Source organism: Vicia villosa, linkage group LG1, assembly GCF_029867415.1.
Source record: "Vicia villosa cultivar HV-30 ecotype Madison, WI linkage group LG1, Vvil1.0, whole genome shotgun sequence".
NCBI classification, from domain to species: Eukaryota; Viridiplantae; Streptophyta; class Magnoliopsida; order Fabales; family Fabaceae; genus Vicia; species Vicia villosa.
In genome coordinates, this window is record NC_081180.1 from 239,900,890 (window position 1) to 239,909,935 (window position 9,046).

Genomic DNA, 9,046 nt, shown 5'->3' on the forward strand with positions numbered 1-9,046 from the left:
CTTATTTGTAATTCCCCATGATTCTTCTTCTGTGAGCTCTTGTCAGATGTCGGTGTGGAGGAATCGTCTTGACTGATCTGATGGAGAGGAAGAGTGGTAAGAGTCTTGATAACCATGGATGCACATGCATGAATGCAAAAATGTTAATGAAGATGCAAATGTATCATAAATCAGGATCAAGGATCAAGGCCTCTTGGATAACAACTTCTCATGGTCAATAAGATATGGTCGAACCCTCCAGATTCAGAGGTTCGACGTTGCTCTCTGGATAAATAGCTTGTGCATAAGTCAAAGATGGTCGAACCCTCCAGATTCAGAGGTTCGACGTTGATTCTGATAGATAACTGAGGTAGAACTTTTGTATAAGTAAAATGTCCCAGGATCAAAGGTTCGACGTCTTTTATTGAATAGCAGAAATCCGGGTATGATGGAGGTCAAGTTTCCTGTCCCACCCCAATCTCACGGGTATGTAGTCTAGACACGGACAAGTGGTCCCTAATGGTCACCAGGGTCTACAGTTCCCATGGGGTACAAAGTGTTTGAGGCAACAAGCGTGCCAGACACAGTGTTCCATGAAAGAACCTCACCCAGTTGTGGTACCCCATGTCAAGCTCGATCGTAGCAAGGGCTACGGGAGTCGACATGAGCATCCACGCTAATCCTATGTGTCACTGGCCTGGGTAGTGGGCCTTTTACCTCATACAAACCCCCCACCTGCAAAACAGAACAGAAGACCCCAGGGAACACAAAATATAATCCATATGCATGATGTGCAAACAGAAATAAACATGATATGCAGGCAAAGAATAAGCATGCAAACATATATACAAGGTATAGACATAAAACAAGTAAACACCCAGTAAATAAACAAACAAACGCAGGCTAGGATCGACTCGCTAAGAATGGACCCGCAATAGGTCTAGCAACATCCCCAGCAGAGTCGCCAGCTGTCGCACGCTCGCGAAATGAACAGAGTCGCCACCAATATATTTATCCCAAAGAGGGAAAGGAATATCAGGAAACCTAAGATGAATAAGAACGAGGTCTTTCGACCGGAGATAGGGTACGGGAGTCGGTTACGCAAGGGGAAGGTGCTAGCACCCCTCACGCCCATCGTATTCGATGGTATCCACCTATGTTTGTTGCTATCTAAAGGGTGTGTACTATAAATCTAGAGCTTAATGTATAGTGAATGCATGCAAAGGAAAGAAAAAGAAACACGGGGAAAAAAAAGGTTTATAAATAATTGTGCTCGCTTAGGCCCCGCGACCCAATGCCTACGTATCCTTTTCAGGAATCAGAGCGCCGTAGTTCGGCTCTTTAGTTTTTGTTTGTTTTTGTGTTTTTTAGTGGACGAAGTTACATTCGCACTCCGCTGCTCGACCTCTGGAGTCTTAAGCTGGGAATGGAGCGGAAATAACGTGTCCGATTAAAGAATGCCTCGGAGGCGAGATAGAGAAGAGAGTTTGAGCGTTCAAGTGGCACCCTAAAGCAAGGGAGACTCGAGTTGCTCTATGGTTTGTGTTTTTTAACGTTGGGAACTTACGCTCGAATGGTTCCCTAAAGCAAGGGAGATCCAAGCACTCGAATGATTCCCTAAAGCAAGGGAGATTCAAGCTTCCATTCCCTTTTTATTAGTCAAGCATTTATTAGTCATTTTTTAAGGTGTTTTCTTTGTATCTTTTAAGGGAATTAAAATCAAGCATTTGTTAAGTGTTTTAAAGTTGAAAAGGAAAAGAAACTAGCCTAAGCAAACTAGCCTAATATGAAGGGAATTTTTACCTAATGTTATCATGGTTTCTACCTAAGGTTAGGATTAAAAGAAACATGAAAATTAAAGTCATATCATGAGCAAAATTGAGTAAGGATACAATGGTACAAAAATTATACACAAGTATGAATTAGCAAGTAAAAAAACATAGTACAAAATGAATTAAAAATACTACTATTTTTTTTTTATATTGATTTTTATGGGAGAAATTGAATTACAAGTCAAGTAAAAAGACTAAAAACAAATAGCCTAAAAACTACTATTTTTTATGATTATTTTTATATGTCAAAAATTGTGTACTAAAGTCTAAAAACAACAAGAAAATTTAGCATTTTTATTACTAAAAGAAGTGACAAAAAATCTAATTAAAATCTAAAAGAATCAATAAAAAAAAGGAAACAGGGGGTGCAATCCTGAATTGCAGGGTGTAAGGAGTAAGGGCGCTGAGCCCACTGAGTCTGGCCCAGAATTGTTATTGTTTTCAGAATTTCTTCTTAAAAAAACGTGACTATGGGCCCAAAGGGAGTGAATCAGAATTCATAGGCCCAATACAGTAGTATGATTCGTTTCTATTGTAATCCAGATTTTTATTGTACTAATGCCAATCAGCCCAATTAATAGAAGTTAAACCTTATATTATATTCTAATTATACCAATTAATTAATCAGATTAATAACATTAATAATAATAATAAAATGAAAAGGAATTAGGGTAAAGGGATGTGACGGTTCAACTTCTCACGCTCTCTCACTCTCGTTCTCGCCTCTCTCATACTCAAATAATTCCGCCGGAAATCGCCTCCCGGCGGCGACCACGGCGGAGATGCCTCCAAACACCAAAACCTAGCATAGCCTTGTTCATCTCCTTCGGCTAATTTCGAATCCGCCATCATTTTCTCTCAATCTCCACTCGTTTTAGCCTGGATCTAAGTAAACATCTAAAACCCTAGGTTATACTAAAAAGCTCAATCAAACGGTAATGGTGGCGAATTGAAGAGCGAGACCATGGGGGAAATGTTCACAGATCGTCACTCTTCACAACAGTATCAAGAACAAGTAAAGAAGACGAAGAATGAGTGTTCGTAGAACTCACCTGAAGCGAAGGTCACGGTTATGTCACTATTGGCGAAATAAACGCGAGGAAGACTTCACGTTAGGTATGCTTGCTTACTCTGCTCCTTCTTGCGCTATCTTCTTCTTCGTTCTTCTTCGATTTCTTCTTTTTGCCTTTTGATTTACGATTCTGAATTGAGCCTCGTTGGTTGCGTGATGTCGTTGTTGCCGGTGAAGATATGAAGGCGATGCGAGGGTGATGAGGATTGATGAAGAGAGTGTAGCGGAGGGAGTTCAGGGATGAAGATCGAATAGAGTGTGCGAAGGTTATGGTGATTGAAGGTGATGAGTTTGTTGTTGTTCACTGTGACGAAGATGATGAAGGCGATGTGAAGATGATGATGATTGATGAAGAGAGTGGATCGAGAGAAATTGCAGAGAGAAGGAAGACTGTGTTGAAGTGAAGATGATGGAGGATTGAAAATGATGAATGAGGTGGAGTTCAGAGATGAAGAGTGATGAAAATGGTGAGTGTGAATGGTGGAGAGATTCTCAATTGGAGGGAGTAGGATATATATAGGTGAAGGTGAAGAGGAGATTCAGTTGAGGTTAGTTGATCTCTGATTTCTGTTAACTGTTTCAGTTAAATTCTGTTAGAGTCCTGTAACTGATTCTGTTTTGGGTTAGTTAGAAGTTATAGGTGGTTGAGAAATTCTGTTAGGGAAGTTGAGTTTAAACTGTTAGTTAGGAAACTGTTAGGAAGTTAGTTAGACGTTGGGAAAAGTGGAATAGGTTAGTGAGATGTTATGCAGTTGTTATGTTAAATGTCAATAGAATAGGGATGCAAGGTTAATTATTCTAGAAACTGTAGGTTAGCATTGGTTTTGTGTAAGTTGAATGTTAATAGCTGCTGAATGTGAAATCAATAGGTGGAAGGTCTGAATCTATCATGTACCGATGCAGTCTGGGTTTTGGTATGTGTATGTGACTGTTTTGAATTTTTATTTTGAATGCATGCTGGTGTGAGGTTCGATGGTTGTTTGGGATTACGCAGGGCTGCAATGTAAGATATGGTTTTTTCATTTTTGCTTTTGTTGTGGATTCTGAATTAAATTACGGCTGCCTACAGGTATGGACACTTTTGGATTTGCTGCCAGTGAAGTTTGAGTGTGCTGCTGGGAGTATTGATTTCTGTATTCTGAATAGCAGGATTGCTTTTTATTCTGAATGATTTAGTTTACGGCAGCATTACAACATCGACGCATATAACAGTTCGATTCAAATGTACTTGGCAGGTCACGTACAGAACAAATGGATCATGGTTTGAAGAACATCTTGCAAATGGAGATGGAGAGCAATGTTTCTTTTGGATATGACTTGGAATTCAATAAGCTGTGTAATTGCTTTAGTGTAATGTGATTACACGATGTGTAAAGTTAACTTGAAATGTAATAAAGTATCTTTTTCTTGTAATGAAGTCTTGGAAGATTGTAATGAATGGATTTTGAATAATGCAATTCCCTTTTGGACATGTACATTCTTGTAATGAATTTATTTTTTATAATGACATACTTGTATTTTCCTTCCAATTTGCTCTTTTTGAGTCAAATCTTCTCTCTTGGAATCGATGCTCCATCTAATTTGTGATACAGGCAAAGAATAGATCCAAACTTATATGAATGAACCATGTCGAATCGAGAATCAATCCACACTTGCACTTTTAGCCTCCTCAAGTAAATTAACTTCATAACTTGTAATAGAAGCACCAATATAAACCAATTGCTTGCAATAGAAAGAAGATGCACGATCCACTATAGAACTGATAATTGTAAGCCAAGAGGATTGCAAGGAATACCATAGACAAATCCCAATTCCCATGAATATATTATGATTATTAACTTGAGAAATAGACTCTAAATCTTCATCCTTACTCAGAACGATTTGTTAAGCTCAAGCATAAGGGATAAAACCCTAATATTTCAAAATACTCGATCCATATCCAAATTTATTAATTATGACGCATGTTGTTAGATGACCTAATATGCGAATGATTGTAAAGCAATAAGCCAGATATAAATAAATTTAGATGGGCAAATTTTGGGGTGCAACAAGGGGCATCTGTTGCACCCCAATTTTTGACCTCTGAGATCCCATCATTTTCTAAGTGTTATGATCATTATTGTTATACCCCAAAATTTGCCTGCGTTTTTTCTAAAAAGAGAAGTCAACAGACTTCTGTCTAAAAATTTTGAGTTTTATACAATCTTGGATTTTTATTTCATAAATATCCTGAATTTATAAATACTCAGTTTTTAGAATTTTTTATACAGTATTTTGGTTCGCTGTTAAATTTGTTCTTACATAAACGCCAAATACTGTTTATCACTTCATACACTGTTTATTTGAGATTTATTTTCATATAAATAATGCTGACACAGTTGGTGCAGAATTAAAATTTGCAGGCGCGGAGTCCGGGTTTCAGATTATACTGGTAACAATTAAATTATTATTGGTTTTATTTCCCACTAATTTTTATTTTTATACTATATTATTTTTTCAAAATCTCTTTCTTTCTTTTCAAATATCTTCCTTTCTTTCCAAATCTCTTTCTTTCAAATCAAATCCTAGCTTTATTCTATACCCCTTTTCTTTTCAAAAACCTACCATACTTTTTTTTCAAATCCTACTAGTATTCAAACGGTAACACTCCATTTCCAACGTCTCTATCTCTCTCTTTTCACTCTATAAATACTCCTCATTTTTTCCATAAATTCTCACATCAAATTTCACTCATCTCCCAAATTTCTCAAACTTCTATCTCATAATTATTTCCTCTTCTTCCCCGGCAAAAATGGCAAAGTGGATGGATACACTTTTTCTTATAGTCATCACTATTTTTACGGTGATCATGTCATTCTTCTGTCTGCATAGTCCTGAAAAATGCGGACCTGCAATGGTTACACTTCCGATCATCTATTTTCTGTTGTTCATAGCATGGATTATTAATCGTCATTTTTAAAGTTTGTCGTATCTTTTATTCTCAGTTAATGTACCGTTTGTTTGTCGTACTGTTCATTATATTATGTAATATTTGTACTGTTAGTATTAAATGTTGTACTATCTGTTGTACGGTAGTTTAATTATCAAGATAATATTATGTGTGTTAAATATTTATTTTTCTGTGCATTAAATATTTTTTCAAGGTTAGTATCGGTAATTTCGTATGCGTACAGTATATTTTATTTATTTATTATGTTTGTGTTTTTCTAACAGCTCAGGTAAATAAATTTTTCACCATTAACACAACAAAAAAACAAAAAGAAAAAAATTAACTTTAACTGTTAAGTTTTCACTTTAATTGTTACGTTAATACCCGGACGCACAGTCAATAGCTCGAACAGTCAACAGACGACCAGTTTGACCAAAAAGTCAACACACAGTCAAAAATGCAATTTTTTGTCAACATCCATATTTTGTCAAAAGATTCATCATGTGATCAATGGTTGATCATAATTCATCAAGAAAAGTTCAGAAATCAACAAAACTCAAAATTGCAAAATTAGAGTTTTTTACCTAAAAGTCAACTGAACTTTGACCGACCATAACTCTCTCATAATTTATCAGAAAAATTCCAACCGAAGCTCATTCTCCAGGAAATTCAATTCTCTACAACTTTGATGTTGGAACCAAGGTCAAGAAATGCTTCCGCCTAAGAGATATAAGCCAAAACATTACAGGTCATTTTCAAAGTCAACAAAAAGCAGTTTTTTGTCAAAGCCCATATCATCAAAATAACTTCTCCAAATGCAAAAACGCTTCCAAAGTGGCTTGTAGAGGACTTCTTGGGCTTTCTAAAAAGTAAAAGAACACTTTCATAGGATCAAAATTGAGGGAGATATGCCTTGATGAAGTTGACCTTTTTTGGAAAATTGCATGAAACAAGTAATGACCAAAATTTGATTTTTTTTCAAAAAGGCCAATTCTTTTGTGATTTAATCTTGATTCTCATATGTTTAAAGATATTCACAATATATCCATGATTCATGACATTTTTATTTCATTTTAATTAAATTTTATTCATTTAAAATTTAATTAAAGTGAGATAATTCAAAGATATTATCCAAGATGCTCATATGATACAAGCAATGATCCAATTCATCTCTAAAGGCCAAGATTCCATTCAAGATATGCAATGATCATAAGTTGGAAAGAATAATAAAACACTTGAGATTTTAAACCATGGTTAGTCTTTTTAACTTAAGGCATTAAATGCTAATATTCCATTTTATCTTCAAAGTTCATCATCACATATTTATCAATAATTATCCCAAATACTATCATCATTTTTTTTTGTTATAATAGAATATTCTAACTAACCATATTTTTTTTCACCATCATTTTAATAGTTTATCTAACCATCTTATCTTATATTTTTCTACAAATCTTCATTCTCAATTTTTATTTTAGTTAATATTATTTTAATTAACCATTTTTTTGTTTAAATTTATTTTATTAGTTATGTTATTATTATTATTTCGTTTTTCTTTTTTTTATAATATTTTATATTTTTAATTTCATTTTTGTTATTGTCTTAAACCAAAATTAGTATTTAAGTTTTATTTTGATAATTATCTTATAACTTGATTTTACTATTTTTATTTTGATATTATCTTTAAATGTTATATTTTAATTTTTATTTGTGTTATTATCCTTATATCATTGCATACAAGTTTTTCCTATAAATAGGCAACCATATGTTCATAATGAAAGGGGGGAGGACACCAAAAAAAAACATTGTCAAGTCTTTGTTTTCTCTTTTCTTTTCTCTCTTCCAAGTTTCAAGTTTCAAAGGGAGTAAGAATTTGGAATTACAAAACTAAGAAACCTCCACTCAAACCAAGCATCATTTGAAGGTAAGTTTCCTCACTTTGAAACTCTATAAAATATGCATCATTTATATTTCATTTTAATTCAATAGTTTCTTTTATTTTCCAAATATACTTTGATTTATCTAAGTATTCATCCTTGTTTCCTTTTTTACTTGATGATGTTAAATATTGAAATACTTCTTTGCCATTGATCAAGCTCACCATGATCCATCATAAACTCACCACACAAGATCCTTTTATTTAATTTTCTTCAATATCTTTTAATCAATTTATTTTCTTTGCATAATTAATTAAAAATACCTAAAAAACCAAAAAAATATTTTTCCTTTAGATTTAGGTTTATATTTTTATAATCTAATTTTTGACATAAAAAAGAATATTTTTCCTGTTAAGTTTAATTATTTGTATAATTATTTGTTTAATTAGTTTGTTAATTAACTTAAAATCAATTCCAAAAAAATCACAAAAAAAAAATATTAAGTTTAATTTGTTTTATATTTATTTTTGTATATTATTTGATATTATTTCTTTTTTTTTCTTTGTCCCGAATTGGAATAAAAGATCAAATATGGCAGAGATTGTATGCAGTTGATTTAAGACTTTTGGAAATTTATCGTGTAGTCGCTATGATTCTATCAAGCTTCTGATAAATTTTCATTAACTTTAAATCCGAGATCATCATTCACTCATCATCGATCTTTACTAACATCGTGAATATACTTGACTAGCTTCAAGATGATTCACGTGCTAACATACTAACAAGTGACTTTAATTTCCGCATTTTATTATATTGTTCTTTATATTTCTTGCTTTATACTTTATTTTATCATTCATATTATTTATGTTTCTGTTATTTTCTCTTTGTCCATTTGGACATATTATTTATGTTTCTGTTATTTTCTCTTTGTCCATTTGGACATATTATTTATGTTTCTGTTATTTTTTCTTTGTCCATTTGGACATATTATTTATATTTCCGTTATTTTTTCTTTATCCATTTGGACATATTATTTATATTTATGTTATTTTTTCTTTGTCCATTTGGACATATTATTTATGTTTCTGTTATTTTTTCTTTGTCCACTTGGACATATTATTTATATTTCTGTTATTTTTTCTTTGTCCATTTGGACATATTATTTATATTTCTGCTATTTTTTCTTTGTCCACTTGGACATATTATTTATATTTCTGCTATTTTTTCTTTGTCCATTTGGACATATTATTTATATTTCTGTTATTTTTTCTTTGTCCATTTGGACATATTATTTATATTTCTGCTATTTTTTCTTTGTCCATTTGGACATATTATTTATATTTCTGCTATTTTTCTT